Consider the following 20,000-nt stretch of genomic DNA (forward strand, 5'->3'; position numbering starts at 1 on the left):
CAAATGGGAGAGTTGACTGGTGGTGATTTTAACCTGAGGATCACCACACCTCAAGTGAGGTTGAGAAGGTGGGGCCTTCATGAATAATCTCAGCCAGTACAGGAATTGAACCCATGCTGTTGGCATCACTTTGCATCACCAACTAGCCAACCAGCCATCCGAGCTAACTGACTCCAAGTACTGGAAAGGGTGAAGGAAATATTTATGAGAATGATGCTAGAAATATGTGATATACATATCAGAAAAGATCTCCCTAAAAAAGACTGAAAAATGACCTAATAGAGCGCTTTAAAATTCTGGAAGAATTGAATAGAGTGGGTACAGAGAGAATGTTTCCTCTTGTGGGAATGCACAGAGCAAATAGACCATCAATGTAGGGTCACCATCAAGAATTCCAATCAGGAATTCAGGAAAAACGTCTTTACTAAAGAGTGGTGAGAATGTGAAACTTGCCACCACAGAGAATGGGAGCTCCACAAACATCTAATGGAGAAGGGAATCAAGGATTATAATGACAAATTTAAGTGAGAAAAGACAGGAGGAAGCGTAAGTGGATCACAGGCTGGTCAGGTCGAATAGTCCATCCCTGTGTCGTATATGCTACGTAATCTTTTGTAAAGTGCATGCCTTCACAGTTTAACACATTGAAATCAGCTTGCCACAGTTTTATCCACTCACTTAATCCCTGAATCCTATTGTAACTTTTCTCCTAGCCACACAACTTGCTATTGCCTCCCATTGGTAGATTTCAGGAATGTAAGTGATTCTGGTTCTGCTGCCTCTGGTGGTCTGCATTAAGGCACAATATCACATTCTGCCAGGTTCCCATATTTACAGGAACAGAGCTGCCCAAACTCCACACTCTCTGTGTTCATCACCATATAATCACAGAGTGAAAGTACTATTTATTGAACGATTAGCTTTCCATGGAGACGCAGCAAACAGACATTGCGGTTAGTTCCTGTTCCACAGGGTGGCAGGAGACGCCACTAACTGAGCTCTCGGTTACCCTGCTCTATGAAGCAAATCATCATCATCCCAAGCTGGTTAAAATGATGAGAATGAAATAACAAGACAAGGGGAAGTTGTTGATTAAACCTAGCAATCTCCTACAATCAGAGACAATTTGATTCCCACAATAACCAGATGATGGGATAGGGAATAACAAGAAACATAGAAACATAGAACAGTGCAGCACAGTACAGGCCCTTCAGCCCTCGATGTTGTGCTGAGCTATGTCCGAACCCAAGATCAAGTTATCCCACTCCCTATCATTCTGGAGTGCTCCATGTGCCTATCCAACAAGCGCTTGAAAGTTCCTAAAGTGTCCGACTCCACTATTACACCCCAACTACTCTCTGAGTAAAGAAGCTACCTCGGACATCCATCCTATATCTTCCACTATGAACCTTATAGTTATGCCCCCTAGTAACAGCTACATCCACCAGAAGATAAAGTGAAAATCCTTGGATCTAGCAAAGCATCCTTTGAGATGTCCTGAGCAATGGGTGTCAATGATAAAGATACAGAATCACAGCTGGAATCACTATAGCAGCTGCTTCGGGCGTTGCTTTTATCACAGTTCTTCAGGAGTTCTTCTAGTTCATTCCTGGTCTAATTCAAAGTGGTCAGGCTGTGGTAGGCAGGTAAAAAAGTTTATTAGTGTCACAAGTAGGCTTACATTAACACTGCAATGAAGTTACTGTGAAAATCCTCTCGTCGTCACACTCCGTTGCCTGTTCGGGCACACTGAGGGAGAATTTAGCGTGGCCGATGCAGCTAACCAGCACGTCTTTCAGACTATGGGGGGAAACAGGAGCACCCGGAGGAAACCCACGCAGACACGGGGAAAATGCGCAAACTCCACACAGACCGTGGCCCAAGTTGGGAATGGAACCCAGGTCCCTGATGCTATGAGGCAGCAGCACTAACAACTGCGACACCATGCTTAGAGAATCTGGTCAGTAAAAATAAGAAAAACTGATTGTAGGACATCCCAAAGGATGCTCACTAGAGTCAGTGAACGACTCTGTCAGGGCCTCAATATGAAACAGCTTGCCTTATGATTTGTTCATATACTGTTTAATTTTTTATTTTATTCAGTAGTGTCACAAGTAGGCTTACATTAACACTGCAATGAAGTTACTGTGAAAGCTTGACTGTGGGAGATTGACAGCTTGCTGGAACTAATCAAGGATTTCTCCAATTCTTTATCTTCAGCCCTGTTTGTCTGGATGTTATGGGAGATTGAGAACTTTTACCTCCAATAAAGGACTCCTTGGCCTTTTGGAAAAAGCACCTTGGGATAAGTAAAATACCTAAATAAGCAGGGAGAGGTGTTGGGAAGACAATGGGCTTGACTGTGCTACAGAGGCGGGGCTCATTACAAGCTGGGCGAGCTGTAGATTTCACTCTGCAGGGTGGGTCTGCTAGTTGCCTGAAACTTAACCGCCCTCTGTGATTTTTCTAGAGGCAGAATCTTGGCAAGGGAAGAGTTACCTTCAGGCAGGATAGCAAATTTACCAGGGACACGCGGGCCCCACATTGCGTCAGCACCTCATCCAAATAGGGGCGATGAGGTAACTGCTTAGCAGGAGCCCCAAGACTGCAGAAGCAGGTGCTAAAAAACTCTGTGTTAAAGTCAGAATCAACAACACCCACACTCACTTGCCACGGTTCACTTCCCCCTCATGCTGCTGCGCTGAAGTGAAGGTCTCAGCGACCTGCTGCTTTGCGTTTTTATCAGCAGCCCAGGGATCGGAATGTCGGGCTCCTGATCGGAATGTGCAGCTCCTGATTAAATTAAATTGAAAGGAGCGACATGGCAATCTGACTGGGATCCTGGCAATCCAATCTGTGAACACTTTGATTTGGATGTTGTGATGTGGAGATGCTGGTGTTGGACTGGGGTGGACAGGAAGAGAGGTTACATGATGCCAGGTCATAGTCCAACGGGTTAATTTAAAATCACAAGCTTTCAGAGCGCTGCTCCTTCATCAGGTGAGATGTAGCGTGGCACGCAGGCACAGAATATACAGGCAGAGTGACGAAAGCCCGACACCCACAGATAACCAAGAGTATCAGCAGATAAGAACATAAGAACATAAGAAATAGGAGCAGGAGTAGGCCATCCAGCCCTTCGAGCCTGCCCCGCCATTCAATAAGATCATGGCTGATCTGACGTGGCTCAGTTCCACATTCCCGCCCTCTCCCCATAACCCTTAATCCCCTCTCTTATCAAAAACCCATCAACCCGCGTCTTAAAAATATTTAGCGAGGCAGCCTCCACCACTTCAACGGGCAGAGAATTCCAGAGATTCACCACCCTTTGAGTGAAGAAGTTCCTCCTCAACTCCGTTCTAAAACGCCCCCCCCTTTATCTTGAGGCTGTGCCCCCTAGTCCTAGTGTCTTTTTTGAGCGGGAAGAGTCTCTCCACCTCTATCCTATCCATCCCATTCATCATCTTATACGTCTCAATGAGATCTCCCCTCATTCTTCTAAACTCTAATGAGTACAAGCCTAGTTTATTCAGCCTCTCCTCATAGCTCAACCCCCTCAACTCCGGTATCAGCCTAGTAAACCTCCTCTGCACTCCCTCCAAGGCCAAAATATCTTTGCGCAGGTGCGGCGCCCAAAACTGCACACAGTACTCCAGCTGCGGCCTCACCAATGCCCTATACAGCTGCAGCAAGACCTCCCTACTTTTATATTCAATCCCCCTCGCTATGAAGGCCAGCATCCCATTCGCCTTCCTGACCACCTGCTGCACCTGCAAGCTGGGTTTTTGCGACTCATGCACAAGGACCCCGAGGTCCCTCTGCACCGTCACCTGCTGCAGTTTTTCGCCCCGTAAGTAATAGTCCTTCCTACCATTCTTCCTACCAAAGTGGACCACCTCACACTTGCCAACATTAAATTCCATTTGCCATTTCCTGGCCCATTCGCCCAGCCTATCTAGATCCTTCTGCAGACTCTCCACACCCTCCGCACAATTTGCCGTTCCCCCAATCTTGGTGTCACCAGCAAATTTCGATACCCTACACTCGGTTCCCTCCTCCAGATCATCTATATAAATGGTAAAAAGCTGAGGCCCCAGCACCGACCCCTGGGGCACTCCACTAGTCACCATCCGCCAATCCGAATAGCACCCGTTGACCCCCACTCTCTGCCTCCTATTTGACAACCAATCCTCTATCCACGCTAACACCCTACCCCCAACTCCATGTCCCTCGACCTTCTGCAATAACCTCTTGTGAGGTACTTTGTCAAACGCCTTCTGAAAATCTAGAAAGACCACATCCACCGGCTCTCCTCTATCCACTGCCCTAGACACATCCTCATAGAACTCCAGTAAATTTATCAGACACGACTTCTCTTTAATGAAACCGTGCTGCGTCTGCTCTATCAAGCAATTCCCTTCAAGGTGCCTTGCAATTTCCTCCTTAATGACAGATTCTAACATTTTACCTACCACAGACGTTAAACTAACCGGCCTATAATTCCCCGCCTTTTGCCTGGCACCCTTCTTAAACAACGGCGTAACATTAGCCGTTTTCCAATCATCCGGCACTTCCCCGGAATCCAGCGACGTCTGGAAAATAACCACCAAGGCATCCACTATCACCTCCGCCATTTCTTTCAGAACCCTCGGATGCATTCCATCCGGTCCTGGGGACTTGTCCACAATCAGCCCCTCCAGTCTGTCGAGCACTGCCTCTCTAGTAACAGTAATGTCATTAAGACCCTCTAGTCCTACCACCTTTCCATCGCTAACACCCGGCAAATTATTCACGTCCTCCTCCGTGAAGACAGAAACAAAAAAGTTATTCAATACCTTAGCCATATCCCCATCCCCTACCACTAGGTCCCCTTTCTCATCCTCTAAAGGACCAACGTTCACCCTAGCCAGCCTCTTCCTTTTTATATATTTAGAAAAACTCTTGCTATCCTTTTTTATATTAAGCGCTAGCCCAGCTTCATAGTTTCTCCTACCCTTCTTTATCAACTTCTTTGTCAATCTTCGTTGACATTTAAACCTCTCCCAATCCTCTTCTCGCCCACTACTCTTAGCTACTCTAAATTCCTCCACTTTTAATTTAACACTTTCCTTCACCTCCTTCGTTATCCACGGCTTATTACCTCTCCTCCTACGGTCCTTTTTGACCATCGGATTAAATTTCCGCTGAGCACCAAGAAAGATCTCCTTAAAGATCCTCCACTGCTCCTCAGCAGACCCTCCCTCCAACGCGTTCCCCCAGTCCACATTCGCCAATTCTTCTCTCATCCTACCGTACTCCCCTCTATTCAAACAAAGTACGCGTGTCCGGGAACCCACTTTCTCCTCCTCCATCTGCACCAGAAACTCCACCATACAATGATCACTCTCCCCAAGAGGATCCTTCACCGCAAGGTCCCTAATTCTACCCGCCTCATTACATAGCACCAGATCCAAGATAGCTCGCTCCCTCGTCGGCTCCAACACACACTGTTCGAGGAAACTACCCCGGCAGCATTCCAAGAACTCCTCCTTGAGCCCTCCGCGTCCAACATGGGTCGACCAATCAATATGCAGATTGAAATCCCCCATAGCTACGGCCGTCCCATTCCTGCACGCCGCACTTATTTGCGCGTTAACAACCCGCCCCATCTCCAGATCATTATTCGGGGGCCTATAGAACGACACCCACCAGCGTCTTCCTCCCTTTGCTGTTCCTAATCTCCACCCACAACGATTCCACCCTCTGCTCCTTGGCTCCAATATCATCCCTTGCTACCACCGTGATGCTATCCTTAATCAGCAGAGCTACGCACCCCCCTTTTCCCTCCTGCCTATCCTTCCTAAACACTTGATAGCCCTGTACATTCAGCTCCCAGTCCCTGTCACCCTGCAGCCACGTCTCTGTAATGGCCACCAGATCGTATTCATTTGTGTCGATCTGCGCCACCAGCTCATCCACTTTATTCCGAATGCTTCGTGCATTCAGATAAAGCACTTTCATCCCAGCCTTCACCTGGACCCTATTTGCCAGAACGCCACCAACCATACTCACGCCCCCTACTCCCTCTATTATTGGGACATCCTCGGCCTCTTCCCTTACCTGTACCCTCTCCTTAACTTTAGACCTCGTAACATCACCTACCCTCGCACCCTCCCCCCCCCTAATTAGTTTAAAGCCCTGCCTACTGTCCTCTTTACTCGATTCGCCAGCACTCTGGTCCCAGCACGGTTCAGACCAACCCCATCCCAGTGTAGGCCAGCTAAATAACAAGTCTTTTACAGGTAATCATGAGTGCTAATAGATAAATGCAAACAGTTAAGTATAATTAGTATGTGTAAAGTGTGGACAGGCTCTATGACAAGTGAAGAGATGACCTGTGCTTACCGATAATTTAAGGCAGAGAGAGATAAATACAAATAATTGAAGAGTACAAACTGGATAAAAGCAAATTACTGTGAATGCTGGAATCTGAAACCAAAAGAGAAAATGCTGGAAAATCTCAGCAGGCCTGGCAGCACCTGCAAGGAGAGAAAAGAGCTGATGTTGCGAGTCCAGATGACCCTTGGGTCAAAGCTAAAAGGCATAGAAAGTGGGAGATATTTACACTGCAGGGGGAGGGAATGAAAGATGAGTCATAGCACCAAAAACAAGGGGAAAGGCTAAGAGATGCTAAAGGGCCATTCACACCTTCTATTCTCTCTATGGACTGCCATTCAATCAATCCGTATTATTCAATTTTCACTCAATCATTCTCTCCCATCACTTAGTCACAGCAAAGAAAATGCAAAAGGTTCAATCAGCTGTGAGCTTGATGGATGGCTTCCAATCTCAACCTCCTGTCCTCTCTTTAATCTGAAACGCTCTGTCCTTGTCAGGAGTTTTTGATTGCTGACCACCCCTTCAATCTGCAATATGCTGCCTCCCACTATCTGTCATAGAACCCCTGCAGTGCAGAAAGAAGCCATTCTGCCCACTGAGTCTGCACTGACTTTCCAAAACAGCATCTTACCCCTGCCCTATCCTGGTAATAGCAGGCATTTACCCTGCTAAACCTACACATTTTAGGACACTAAGGGGCAATTTAGCATGGCCAATCCACCTAACCTGCACAACTTTGGGCTGGGAGAGGAAACCGGAGCATCTGGATAAAACCCACACAGACACGGGGAGAACATGCAGACTCCACACGGACAGTCACGCAAGGCCGGAATCGAACCAGGTCCCTGGTACTGTGAGGCAGTTGTGCCACCCTCCAGTCCTCTGAGACCTCCCCTGTACCAGTGAGGATACAAAGATTTCTCTCAAGGCTGCAGCAATTCCCGCTCTTGCCTCTCTCGTATTCTGGGGAAGAGCCTATCAGGCCCTGGAGACTTGTCTACCTTGATGTCTCTCAAGAACCACAATACCTCCTCCTTTTTGATCTCAACATGACTCAAACTATCTGCACATCCTTTCCCATCATCAACCAAGACCTCATCATCCACCAAGCCACATTACCAGAAGGATGTGGAGGCTTTGGAGAGAGTCCAGAAAAGATTTACCAAGATGTTGCCTGGTATGGAGGGCACTAACTATGAGAAGAGCTTGGAGAAACTCAACTTGTTCTCACTGGAGTGACGGAGGTTGAGGTGAGAGCTGATAGAAGTCTACACAAGATTATGAGAGGCATAGCCAGAGTGGATAGGCAAAAGCTCTTTCCCAGGGTGGAAGAGTCAATTACTAGGGAGCATAGGTTTAAGGTGCGAGGGGCAAGTTTTAAAAAAGATATACGAGGCTGATTTTTTACACAGAGTGATGGGTGCCTGGAACTCGTTGCTGGGGGAGGTAGTGGAAGCAGATATGGTAGTGACTTTTAAGGGGTGTCTTGACAAGTACATGAATGAGATGGGAATAAAGGGATATGGTCCCTGGAAGCATAGGGGGTTTTAGTTTAGTTAAGTAGCATGGCCGGTGCAGACTTGGAGGGCCAAAGGGCCTGTTCCTGTGCTGTAATTTCCTTTGTTCTTTGTTCTTTTGTGTCCTGGATTGGTGCCACCCCAACCTACGTCAGCTGTGGTTCACCACTAGACCCTACCTATTCAGGAATGCATGGGAAAGTTCTCTTCTCAAAGGTGACCAACTTGCACAATTTAAAGCAGTGCTGTTATTTCCCTCCTTCCCCAAGGGGCTGATTTTGGGTGTGGGCTCATCATGATGCTGACAACTGCCAGAACGTAAGCTGCAGCGTGGGTTAACCACAGTGTCATCTGTCTTTGTGAACCTGAACTAATACAGGCCGGGACAGGCCTCAACATGGTCTCCGTTCTTGCGTCATTGGTAGTTTCACAGGATCCTTAGAGTGCAGAGAGAGGCCATTCAGTCCATCGAGTCTGCACCGACAATAATCCCACCCAGACCTCATGTCCCACCCTTCTAGTCCCCCTGACACTAAGGGACAATTTAGTATAGCCAATCAACCTAATCCGCACACCTTTGGAGTGTGGGAGGAAACTGGAGCATCCAGAGAAAACACAGATAGGCAGGGGGAGAATGTACAAACTCCACATGGAGAGTGACCCAAGGCCGGAATTGAATTGGGGTCCCTGTCGCCGTGAGGTAGCAGTGCTAACCACTGTGCCTCTTGATCTTTGTGAGTTGGCCTTGGTTTTTTTTGCAACAGCGTACGATTACCAAAGGACTGTGATCTGGGTAGTTTTACCTGGGCCTGCTCCAGCAGCGAGTGCTTTCATTTGTAGAAGGTCGGACTGAGTTGGAGATGCTCAAAGACTTGCTTTTCCATTATTGGTTGAGCTCTCTGGCCTCTGGACTTGCTGTGGATGCCACCTCGCATGGCTATTTGCCTTGCTGCTGCCACCCTCCCTCACTACTAACCATACTCAAGCCATTTTCCTTGGCCTCCTGGTTCACTGCTGCCACTTTTCGTGGGCTTCTGATGAGATGCTTCCTCTGCTCTTGGCCTCCTGCCTCTCTTGTGCTGGTCTCGTTGACCATTGCCGCTCTCAGGCCTCATTGTTATCCCAAGTCAAGAAGCTAAAGGGCACCCAACTGAGTCCAGACTGACGCAAAAACTTGTGTCCTATTATTCTGCACAGCTTTGTGTATTGCACCCAGTATACATTTGCCAGCCTGGAAAGGAGTCACAGGTTTCAGGCAGGCCAGAGGCTATGCGGACCTCAGTCTGAAATCAGAGAAGGGAGTGCAGGAGAGCAGCGGGCATGCAGCAGGAACTATCATTGGGAACATGGTGTGCCCCAACCACAGGGAAGGCCCAGGGCTTCAAAGGAAAAATACACAGCTTGGTGTCAGGGCTGTCCTACAGTCAATGTACCTGGGTGTGGCGGGCTCTGTACTGAGCAGAAGAGGGCATGGTGATGGTCACAATGGTTATCCACAACCTCTACATGCGGAACACAATACAGGGAGATTATTTAAACCTCTTGTGGAAGAGGGGTAATGCTGTAAATGCGTTCACACCCTCCAGATGGGGTGGGTACAGGTCCACATGAGGCATGGGCACCCACAGTTGATGATTCATGAGGGAGTGTGTTAATGTCCACCACCACAATGATGGGATCTGGTAAATATGGGGAAGGCTGGAAAATAGTAAGTGGCATCGTGAGGCTCAGGTAAACTGGAAGCACATAGCCAATGAGGGAGGGTCGGAATCCGCCCTGTGATAAAGATGCAGCACCACAGCCTCAACACAGCCTCGAGTAAAATGGTATCTTCCAAATTCGAAAGTAAGACTGGTTCTATCTAAGAGGGGTACCACCCACATGCTCCCTCATAGCACAGGCTATCGTACTGCTGAAGATGTGATCCAGGTGCCTGGACCAACTGCTGCAGGGCCATGTCTGTGAGGTGTTGTCTCAAAAGTGACCCCAAGTCTAACCTTGAACTACGTCCCACCGAGAAATGTGCCTCTGCTGAGGGAGGGTGTAGGTAAATGTTGTGATTGTTTATCCTGAGCCCCCTCATCCTCAGATGTTCTTTGGGGAATTGCTAGGCTGACTAGCTGGCCAGCTGGTATCTACAAAAAGACATGGCGGCACAGTGGTTAGCACTGCTGCCTCAAGTGCCAGGGACCTTGGTTTGATTCCCGGCTTAGGTCATTGTCTGTGTGGAGTTTGCGTGTTCTCCTCATGTCTGTGTGGGTTTCCTCCACGTGTTCCGGTTTCCTCCCACAGTCCAGGGACGTGAGGGTTAGATAGATTGGCCACGCGCAATTGTCCCTAATGTCAGGACATTAGCAGGGTAAATATCTGGGGTTATGGGAATAGGGCCAGAGTAGGATTGTGGTCAATGCAGACTCGATGGGCTGAATGGTCTCCCTCTGCACTGTAGGATTCTAGGATTCTATAACAGTTTCAGTGGATGAGTTGAGAATAATCCAGTGTGCTTTGCACTCACTGTGAGTTGTAGGACTGGGTGATGGAGTTGAGATCCAAATTGATTGTTGTGAGAGACCAAACTCTGCGTTGCCACATGATCGATTATAGTTCTTGCCAGCAAGCTTGCAGCAGCCTCCTCAAACTAGGTGAAAGTGAATATATCTGCCATCCCTCTCCTGACCTGGGCTCAGTCTGGCTTGTGGTGAGCAAGTTTGACATATATGAAGTCAAAGGAAAGAGATATGATGGGAGGGAATGGGGCAAAGGTTGGGTGAGATGCATGTGGTGAGCTCCCCTCATAGGGGACAGAGATTGGAACTCGAGCAACAAGACAGATGGGATGGTGGTGTTGTGAAAGTCTTGTTGAGAGAGTGAGTGTTAAAATATGTGTCTTCTGACACTGAATGTGTGAGATTCATGAAGAGGGAAACAGTTTGAGCACATGATGCCATGCTGAGAGTTTGACAGTGGAGGAAGCTGAGAGGGGACTTACCCTGGCGGAGTGGATGGGATCATTCTTCCGCTTTCTGCACTAGATGGCACTTTGAGGGCGAGTGGCAGCCACGCTGACCTACTGGGCAATGGCCTCCCAGACCAGAGAGGTACAGTTTGTGTGCTTCTTTGTACTACTCCTGGACTTTGCTAGTACGCTCACAGGAAGCTGAATAAGGGCCGTTAGATGGTCAAAGCTGCCTTCTGAATAATTGAGATCCTGCATGACCTGGTGAAGGAATGTGGGGCTTGAGAGAGTGATATGAGCATGCTGGACTGGTGTTTAAATATGGCACCAGGATCTTAGAACACATCAGCTGGAATTGGGCAGACGAACCAGCTGCCAGCCTGCCAGGAGGGGAAGTCACCTGCACATAAATAATGAGGTTCCGAGCACAGAAGCTGCCATGGGAACCTGTCATTCTGGCCAATGGGAAAGGAGTCAGCTGAACCGCCCCAATGCTGCACCCTTGTCTCAAAATGGGAGATTTCCACCTCTACCAAATCTCCTCTCAAACTTCTCTTTTTGAAGGAGCACAAACCCAGCTTCTCTAAACTCGCCATGAAATCCAGCGTTCCTCTGAGCATTCTCATAGCTCTTTTCTGCACCCTCTGTAAGATCTTCACATCTTGTCTAAGTTTTGGTGAAAAGTCTGACAACACCAGGTTTTAGTCCAACCTATTTATTTGATAATATACTCGCAAGCTTTCGGGTTAGCCCCTTCGTCAGGTGAATGGAGAGTTCTGGCCTCAGACAGAGCATATAAAGCACAGACAGTTTAGAGATTACTGATTAGAATGCGAATCCTTACACCTAACCTGCTGTTCAAGACCTGAAGTGGCTGATAATGTGAGTGGAAGGAGCACTGATCACAGGTTACAGGGATGTGTATTGTCTCCAGACAGTACAGTAAGTGAGGTTTTGCAAACCCAGGCAAGTCACGGGGGTTACAGATAGTGCGACATGAACCCAAGATCCCTGTTGAGTCACTTACTGTACTGTCTGGAGACAATACACATCTCTTTAACCTGTGATCAGTGCTCCTTCCACTCACATTATCAGCCACTTCAGGTCTTGAACAGCAGGTTAGGTGTAAGGATTCGCATTCTAATCAGTAATCTCTAAACTGTCTGTGCTTTATATGCTCTGTCTGAGGCCAGAACTCTCCATTCACCTGACGAAGGGGCTAACCCGAAAGCTTGCGAGTATATTATCAAATAAATAGGTTGGACTAAAACCTGGTGTTGTCAGACTTTTTACTGTGTTTACACCAGTCCAACGCCGGCATACCCACATCATAAGTTTTGGTGCCCAGAGTTGGGCACTATACTTCCGATAAGGCTGAACCAGAGTTTTACACAGGTTCATCATCATATCCTTGCCTTTGTACTCCATATCTCCATTTATAAAGCCCAGAATCCCCTACAGAATCCCTTAATTTTTAAAACATTCCCAACCTTCCCTGCCACCTTCAACTATTTGTGGCTTTAGTACCCGTAGGTCTCTCTATTCCTTTACTCTACTTAGAATTATGCCCCTTATTTTGTATTGCTTGTTCTACCAAAATGTACTTTTAAACACTATTTATTAATACCACAAGTAGGCTTATGCTGCTGTGAAGTTACTGTGAAAATCACCTTGTCGCCACATTCCAGCACATGTACACTGAGGGAGAATTTAGCACGGCCAATGCACCTAAGCTGCACATTTTTCAGATTGTGGGAGGAAACCCACACAGACACAAGGAGAGTGCACAGACTCTACACAGACAGTGACCCAAGCCGGGAATTGAACTGCTATGAGACAGCAGTGCTAACCACTGTATCACTTCACTGCATTAAATTTCATCTGTCAAATGTCCATTCATTCCATATCTGATTTATATCCTCTTGAAGTTTATCACTATCCTCCTCACAGTTCACAATATTCCAAGATTTTTCGCTGCAAATTTTGAAATTACGCCCTGCAAACTAAGTCTACATCAGTACTATCAGTCAAGAACAGAAGTGGGTCCTGGCACTCATTTTCTGTTCAATCCTGTATACCTTCTCTTGTAATATTGCTTTAAGGGTTTGCAGCATGACACCATTAGAAAGGAAAGTTTGAACTTTATTTATTAGTGTCACAAGTCGGCTTATATTTACACTGCAATGGAGTTACTATGAAAATCCCCTAGTTGTCACACTTGATTGGCGCCTATTCAGGTAGACTGAGGGAAAATTTAGCGTGGCCAATGCACCTAAGCAGTGCATCTTTCAGACTGTGGGAGGAAACTGGAGCACCCAGAAGAAACCCACGCAGAACATGCAAACTCCACACAGACAGTGACCCAAGCTGGGAATCGAACCCTGGTCCCTGGGCTGTGAGGCAGCAATGCAAACCATTGTACCACTGTGCCATCCCACGTGACAAGTGTGTCATGCAGTCCTGTTTGAGTTTCATTTTCACTTTCAGCAGAGCACATACATGCAGTTATGCAGCTTGGGCATCTTGAAGTTTTATAACCACTTACATGTGTTCTCATGTGCATACTCTTAATAAATAAACCCATAATATGTTTCCACCATCCCCGAGGAATGATTGGTGCCTTTGTATCATTGTAAAAATTCAACATTATGTCCAGTCTGGAAAAAACATCATTAACTATTAGTACCTGGTTTCCACCACTCAGCCAAACACATACCCATGCTATAACTCTACCTTTTGTTCTGTGGCATTCATCTTGACTGACAAGTATATTTGGCGTTTTATCAAGTGCCATTTGGAAGGCTGCATACACTATGTCATCCTCAATACCCTCATCAACCTTCTTTGTTATCTCATCAAAACAATCAAGTTTGTTAAACAAAATTCACCTTTAAAAAAAAGTTCAGTCACGCTTTTCCTAATTAAGCTGCCCCTCTCCAACTGACTGGAAATTTTAAGAACATAAGAAATAGGAGCAGGAGTAGGCCATCAAGCCTCTCGAGCCTGCTCCACCATTCAATAAGATCATGGCTGATCTGAAGTGGATCAGTTCCACTTACCCGCCTGCTCCCCATAACCCTTAATTCCCTTATTGATCAGAAATCTATCTACCCGTGACTTAAACATATTCAGCGAGGCAGCCTCCACCACTTCAATGGGCAGAGAATTCCAGGGATTCACTACCCGCTGAGAGAAGAAGTTCTTCCTCAACTCTGTTCTAAACTGAGTCCCCCCCCCGCCCCCCCCCCCCCCGCCCCCCCCCCCGCTTATTTTGAGGCAGTGCCCTCTATTCTGGTGTCAGGGATTTTGTCTCAGGGATTTGGATATTTTATCTCAGGGATTTGTATCTAAAACTTTCCCACACTTGGGCTTACCCTTACATTCTTTTTGAACAAGGGTGTGTCATTTTAAATTCTCCAGTACTCTGGCAGTACACCTGCACGTAAGGAAGATTGTAAGATTAATGCCGATCTGCAGCTTCTATCATTAATTCCCTCAGCATCCAAGATTCTATTCATCCAGATCGGTGCCGTATTGACAGGAATTCACTGGCCGTGCACGCCGGCAGGATTCTCCAGTCCCGCCGACAACATGCCGATGGGAAACCCGACATCAATGGGAATTCCCTCGCAAACAGCGCACCACCTTCCACCAATGGCAGGGGTGGGGGGGGCTGGAGATTCTCACCCATCAACTTTAAGCACAGCTAGCTTTTCTGACAAAGGATCATCCAGACTCAAAACAACTGGCAAAATTTTACTGGCACGTCCGCCTGAGGTTCACATGATTCCCCCCGAGGCCAACGGAGAAAGCCGTTCTCCAAGCCTTGTCCGCCCCTGGAATCGGGGCAGGCATGCTGGTAAAATTCTGGCCATCAACTCTGTTCTCCTTCCACAGGTGCTGTCAAACCTGCTGAGATTTTCCAGCATTTTCTGTTTTTGTTCCAGCATATCTAATGGTTCCTTTTTATGAAGTTTTACCCCATTCAAGTAACTGCCTTCCTTTCACTATGACTTGGGTAACATCTTTAAGTATTTATTTACTACCTCTACCTTCCTGCATAGATTGCTTTTCCGCCCCGCACCCCCGGAAATCTAGGCTCCCTCCTTTATTTTACAATTAACTGCTACTGAAACGTTTGGATTCCCTTTTCTGCTAGCTGCCAACCTTTTCACATACTTCCTCTTTGGCTCTCTAATTTCCTTTCACACTTCCCCTCTGAACTTTCTGTACTCAGCGTGGTTCTCACTTATGTTATTACCCTGGCATCTATCAAGTGCCCCCTTTTTCCTGCTGCATCTTAATTTATATCATTTTCGTCATCCAGAGAGCCTTGGCCTGAACTTTCAGGTAGTTGGAAATGTACCTCAACCGTACCTGAATATGTCCTCTTAAAGGCAGCTCATTGGGCTGTTAGTTTTGTTGGCTAATCTGTGATCCATGTTTAACCAGGAGAGATTTGTTCTCATGCCAATGATATGGGCCATTCTCCAATCTAGTCTTTTATTACTCTAGGTTGCTCCTTGTCCTTTTCCATGAATAGCCTAAACCTTATGACATTGTGATCACTGTTCCTAAAAATTCCCTAATGGGCATTTGATTCATTTCCTTCCCTGGAACCAAATCCAACAACATCTCTTTTCCTGTTGGACCGGGAACATGCAGATGAATAGATTCTCTTGAACTGTAGGAACTCTTCCCCTTCTGTCCTGTACTATATTACTACGTCTGAAAGCTTGTGAGATTACTATCAAATAAACTGGTTGGACTCTAACCTGGTGTTGTGAGAGTTCTTCCAGTATTACTACCCCAGTATATATTAAGACAATTAAAGTCATTAATTATCACTACTCTAAATTGCATACGTAATGTGTAACAATCCCAGTAGGTGTTACTACTGGATGGTCCCAACATGGAACCCTGGTTCAAAAGACCATACTTTTACTTTGTTTTTAGAAAATGTGGATGGACAGAGCCTCAAGACAACCAATTAGTTTTTAGCAACAGAAACAAATAATTTATTAAACATGAAGAGTTTGACTGTAGCACAATAATGCTTCGCTCCCATTTATCTTCACAAATGTACACAAATTTTAAGGATAACACAACTTATGATGTAATTCTCTCAGTAAATACAGTCCCTGTAGACCAACAAGTTAACTGTGGTCAGACACACCCCACTCTGACACCAAATGACAGATGACACCCCATCAAACTTCTGTGGATTTCTTCTCAAATCCCCCCCAGATAACTCTTACTGTGAGCCAACTGGTCTCACAAGACTCTGGCTTCCACAGGAGGGTTTCCCAAACTCCACTCTCAGAAAGACATGTCCTCTTTCAAACAATTATTTCCCTCAGGCAAGGATCCACTTCCAGGATTTCCAACTTTCCTTTCAGTAGTCCTCTGCCTTGAATTGCCACATGGATTGGATCTTTCACACAATCTCTAAGGATCCAGACATGCCAATAGCTTCTTGGGCTGTATTAAGATGTCAGCAAACTTTTGATTTATTTTAAATATCTGATTCCCCACTTCAAATCTGATTCCTGCATCTGTCTCTGTTTCAGAACACCTTCTCTGCTTTTATTGGAATTCTGATTAACAATAGCTTGTTCAGATTAATTCTTTTTGTCCCTCTGACATAAATCTTCCTGAGATCTCTCATCATTTCCTGGTTTCTAGAACTATCTGTTCTTTAGTCTCTGGGACTTGCTTTCCTTCCATTACTCCACTGTCCTGTGTCTGCTTCTGGCAGAGCTGTGAGAGCTGTTTCCTGTCCAGCTGCTAAGCATCCAATTAAAACTAAACTCAATAAGTCTTTCTAACTTAAAGGTAGTCCCTGGTTGCCAAGCAACAGCTTAGTCCTTCCCTTAGCTCCATTTGCTTTTCAAATCATAAACTCTCTAATCACAATACAGACACAGTTTGAAATTAAACCAAAATTTCTTTGCATGCAAACACTTTTGTTTATAATGAATTTAACTAGAATTTTAACCCTATGTGCACAGAAGCACTAAATAAGACTCGCACACATATGTACCTTATTTCTAATATCCAACAATAGAAACACAAATACATAAAACTATCTCTGCATCCTGACAAATTTGAGCATTTGAGGACTCTGGGTCATTCCTTGATGGAGTTTAAAAGGAGGAGGGGGGATTTTATGGAATACTGAAAGGCCTGGGTAGCGTGGACATAGGAAAGACTTTTCCATCGTTTAGGCAAGTCTAGGATCCGAGGGCACAGTCTCAGAGTAATGGACCAACCCTTTAGAACTGAGATGAGGAGAAATTTCTGTGTAAATCTATGAATGTATTGCCACAGAAGGCTGTGGAGGCCAGGTCACTGAGTGTATCTAAGACAGAGATGGATCGGTTCTTGATTGGTAAAAGGATCAAAGGTTACAGGGAAAATGCAGGAGAATGTGGTTGAGAAACTCATCAGCCATGATTGAATGCTGGAACAGATTCAATGGGCTAAATGGCCTAATTCTGCTCCTATAGCTTATGGGCTTATGGTCTAAATTTCCCTGTAAATTTACTTCTCTATATCTTTCCAACTAGCTGGTGATCTACAAATTACACCCAGTAGCATAATGACACTCCTATTTTTCTTAATTCATAATGCAATAGATTGTGTCCCTGAATCCCTTCAGGGCATTTTCTTTCTCCAGCACTGCAATATTCTGCTTAGTTATTACAGCCAACACTATGCTTTTATTCTTTGATGGGATGTGGATGGCACTGGCAAGGCACTCTATCCAGAAAAATTTAGTACCCAGTATTGCCCTCCCTTGCAAAGGCCCTTTCAAGATATTGCACATGTCTGTCTGGGGAAGAAATAAAAGGGGAGAATTTTCCTATTTCACTCACAAGAAGAATTGTAGCTGGCGAGGGGCGCACCATGTCACGGTCCGTTGCCCTCGGGCCAAATTTTCCGGTTTCAGGGCGAATGTGGCTGGAAAATCCCAATTTCTCAACAAATAGAGGCATACAATTCTAACAAATAATTAACTGTAAATTATTAAATGTGTGTCAGACCAATGCCAATCAACAGTAAAAATAGGGTGAATCAGAGCCACAAAGTACCACTAATTAAGTTATATTGGGAGGACTGATTTGTGTAAAATGCATTACGTTTTAAAGTTCAACACGAAGGTTTTAACGCATGCAAAAGGGGGGAAAAAGAAATTGGACAGAACTGTCACAAGGAATGGTGTAACGTGGGAGGACGAATGGCTAAAAATCTTTTGTGAAATAAGTAAATTGCTGGGAAGGGATTACTTTGCTGTACTTGTATATTTGCAGCTGTTCTGTGTGCAGTGTGCAGAGTGAGGGGCAGTCTCTCTGAGGTTGGGTGATATATTTCTCTGGGGCTGACAGTTTCCTGGTTAAATTCGGATTGCCGGCTCTGCGGGATCATTTCATTCCGATAACTTGGGAACACTCTCTCGCTTTATCTCGCCACCCCTGGCTCTGGCTCAGCCCCGATCCTCCGGAGCAGAAGCTGCGAGGTGAGAAGCCGGGGTAAAGGGTGCGTTGTGGGGTGTGGGGGAAGGGAAGAGTGTAGTGCCAGTAGCCCAGGGTGAAAGTCGGAGCCCAGTCTGTGAGGGTGGAAGATCCTGCCTCGCTCCACTGGCTGTACATTCTGTATACAGAAACACAAACGTGTTACTTTGTTCAAAGTGTCAGCTCAGAAACATCAGGGGTGGGTGGGTGGGGGTGGGGATGTTGAGATGGGCAATAGGGAGAAGTGTGTGGGGTGGGCACTAGGGGTCTGGGAAAATCAAGTCTTGGGAGGAGCAACTGGGCTGGGATGAATGGGGGGGGCACTGCCCTAAGGGGATGGGCATAATAACATTCGGGGGCACAAATCATCTGAGGAGAGAGAGGTGGGCACAGGGGACTACTAGGCATAAGGAGTTATAGAATCCTACAGTGCCATTCAGTCTGCACTGACAACAATCCCACCCAGGCCCTATCCCCATAAGAACATAAGAAATAGGAGCAGGAGTAGGCCATCCAGCCCTTCGAGCCTGCCCCGCCATTCAATAAGATCATGGCTGATCTGTCGCTGCTCAGTTCCACTTTCCCGCCCTCTCCCCATAACCCTTAATCCCCTCTCCTATCAAAAACCCATCAACCCACGTCTTAAAAATATTTAACGAGGCAGCCTCCACCACTTCAACGGGCAGAGAATTCCAGAGATTCACCACCCTTTGAGTGAAGAAGTTCCTCCTCAACTCCGTTCTAAACCGCCCCCCCTTTATCTTGAGGCTGTGCCCCCTAGTCCTACTGTCTTTTTTGAGCGGGAAGAGTCTTTCCACCTCTATCCTATCCATCCCATTCATCATCTTATACGTCTCAATGAGATCTCCTCTCATTCTTCTAAACTCTAACGAGTACAAGCCCTGTTTATTCAGGCTCTCCTCATAGCTCAACCCCCTCAACTCCGGTATCAGCCTAGTAAACCTCCTCTGCACTCCCTCCAAGGCCAAAATATCTTTGCGCAGCCCCACGCATTTACCCTAGCTAGTCCCCCTGACACTAAGGGACAATTTAGCATGGCCGGTCCACCTAACCTGCACATCTTGGGACTGTGGGAGGAAATCAGAGCTCCTGGAGGAAACCCACACAGACATGGGGAGAATGTGCAAACTCCATACAGACAGTGACCCAAGCTGGGAATTGAACTCGGGTTGCTGGAGCTGGGAGGCAGCAGTGTTAACCATTGTGTCACCGTGCCACCCAGTCTAGGGTAGTGGTTCCCAACCCTTTACATGTCATGGCATGCACGCCTCTATTGCATAAAAAGTTATTGAGGCATGCCTCCTATATTTTGTCTTCTTCCCTTGCTGGGAACTTCATTATTAACTTCTCCCGATCTTTTCGTCAGTCTGTTTTTACCTCTCTAGCATCCCCTGGGGTGTTGCAACCGTTTTTGAGTTTTCACTTTTTACGTGGGTGTATGGGGCCTTTGTCTTCAGCTCCAAGTCCCATGTACATGGGCCTGACCAACATAAAAATTCTAAACCACACACATGCGGCTCTTTCCAGGGCGGCGCATGCATGGGAGGCCTGAGATTCGTCAGGTCTTGGGGACGCTGATCACGGAGCTGAAAACAAAGATTAGCTTTAGTTTCA

The 20,000-nt window shown here is 46.4% G+C and overlaps 1 protein-coding gene across 1 annotated transcript in view; it reads left to right on the top strand.

Moving 5' to 3' along the window:
- Window positions 1-18,180: 18,180 nt before the first annotated feature.
- The window catches only part of LOC145352969 (nucleotide-binding oligomerization domain-containing protein 1-like), a 72,378-nt gene continuing 70,558 nt past the window's right edge, over window positions 18,181-20,000 (top strand). Inside the window, exon 1 of the mRNA XM_080203285.1 lies at window positions 18,181-18,370. The gene's annotated coding sequence lies outside the window, so the exon portion shown is untranslated. The remainder of the gene's footprint in view (window positions 18,371-20,000) is intronic.

The sequence above is a fragment of the Carcharhinus amblyrhynchos genome, chromosome 2, assembly GCF_965287045.1.
Source record: "Carcharhinus amblyrhynchos chromosome 2, sCarAmb.v2.hapA, whole genome shotgun sequence".
Lineage (NCBI taxonomy): Eukaryota > Metazoa > Chordata > Chondrichthyes > Carcharhiniformes > Carcharhinidae > Carcharhinus > Carcharhinus amblyrhynchos.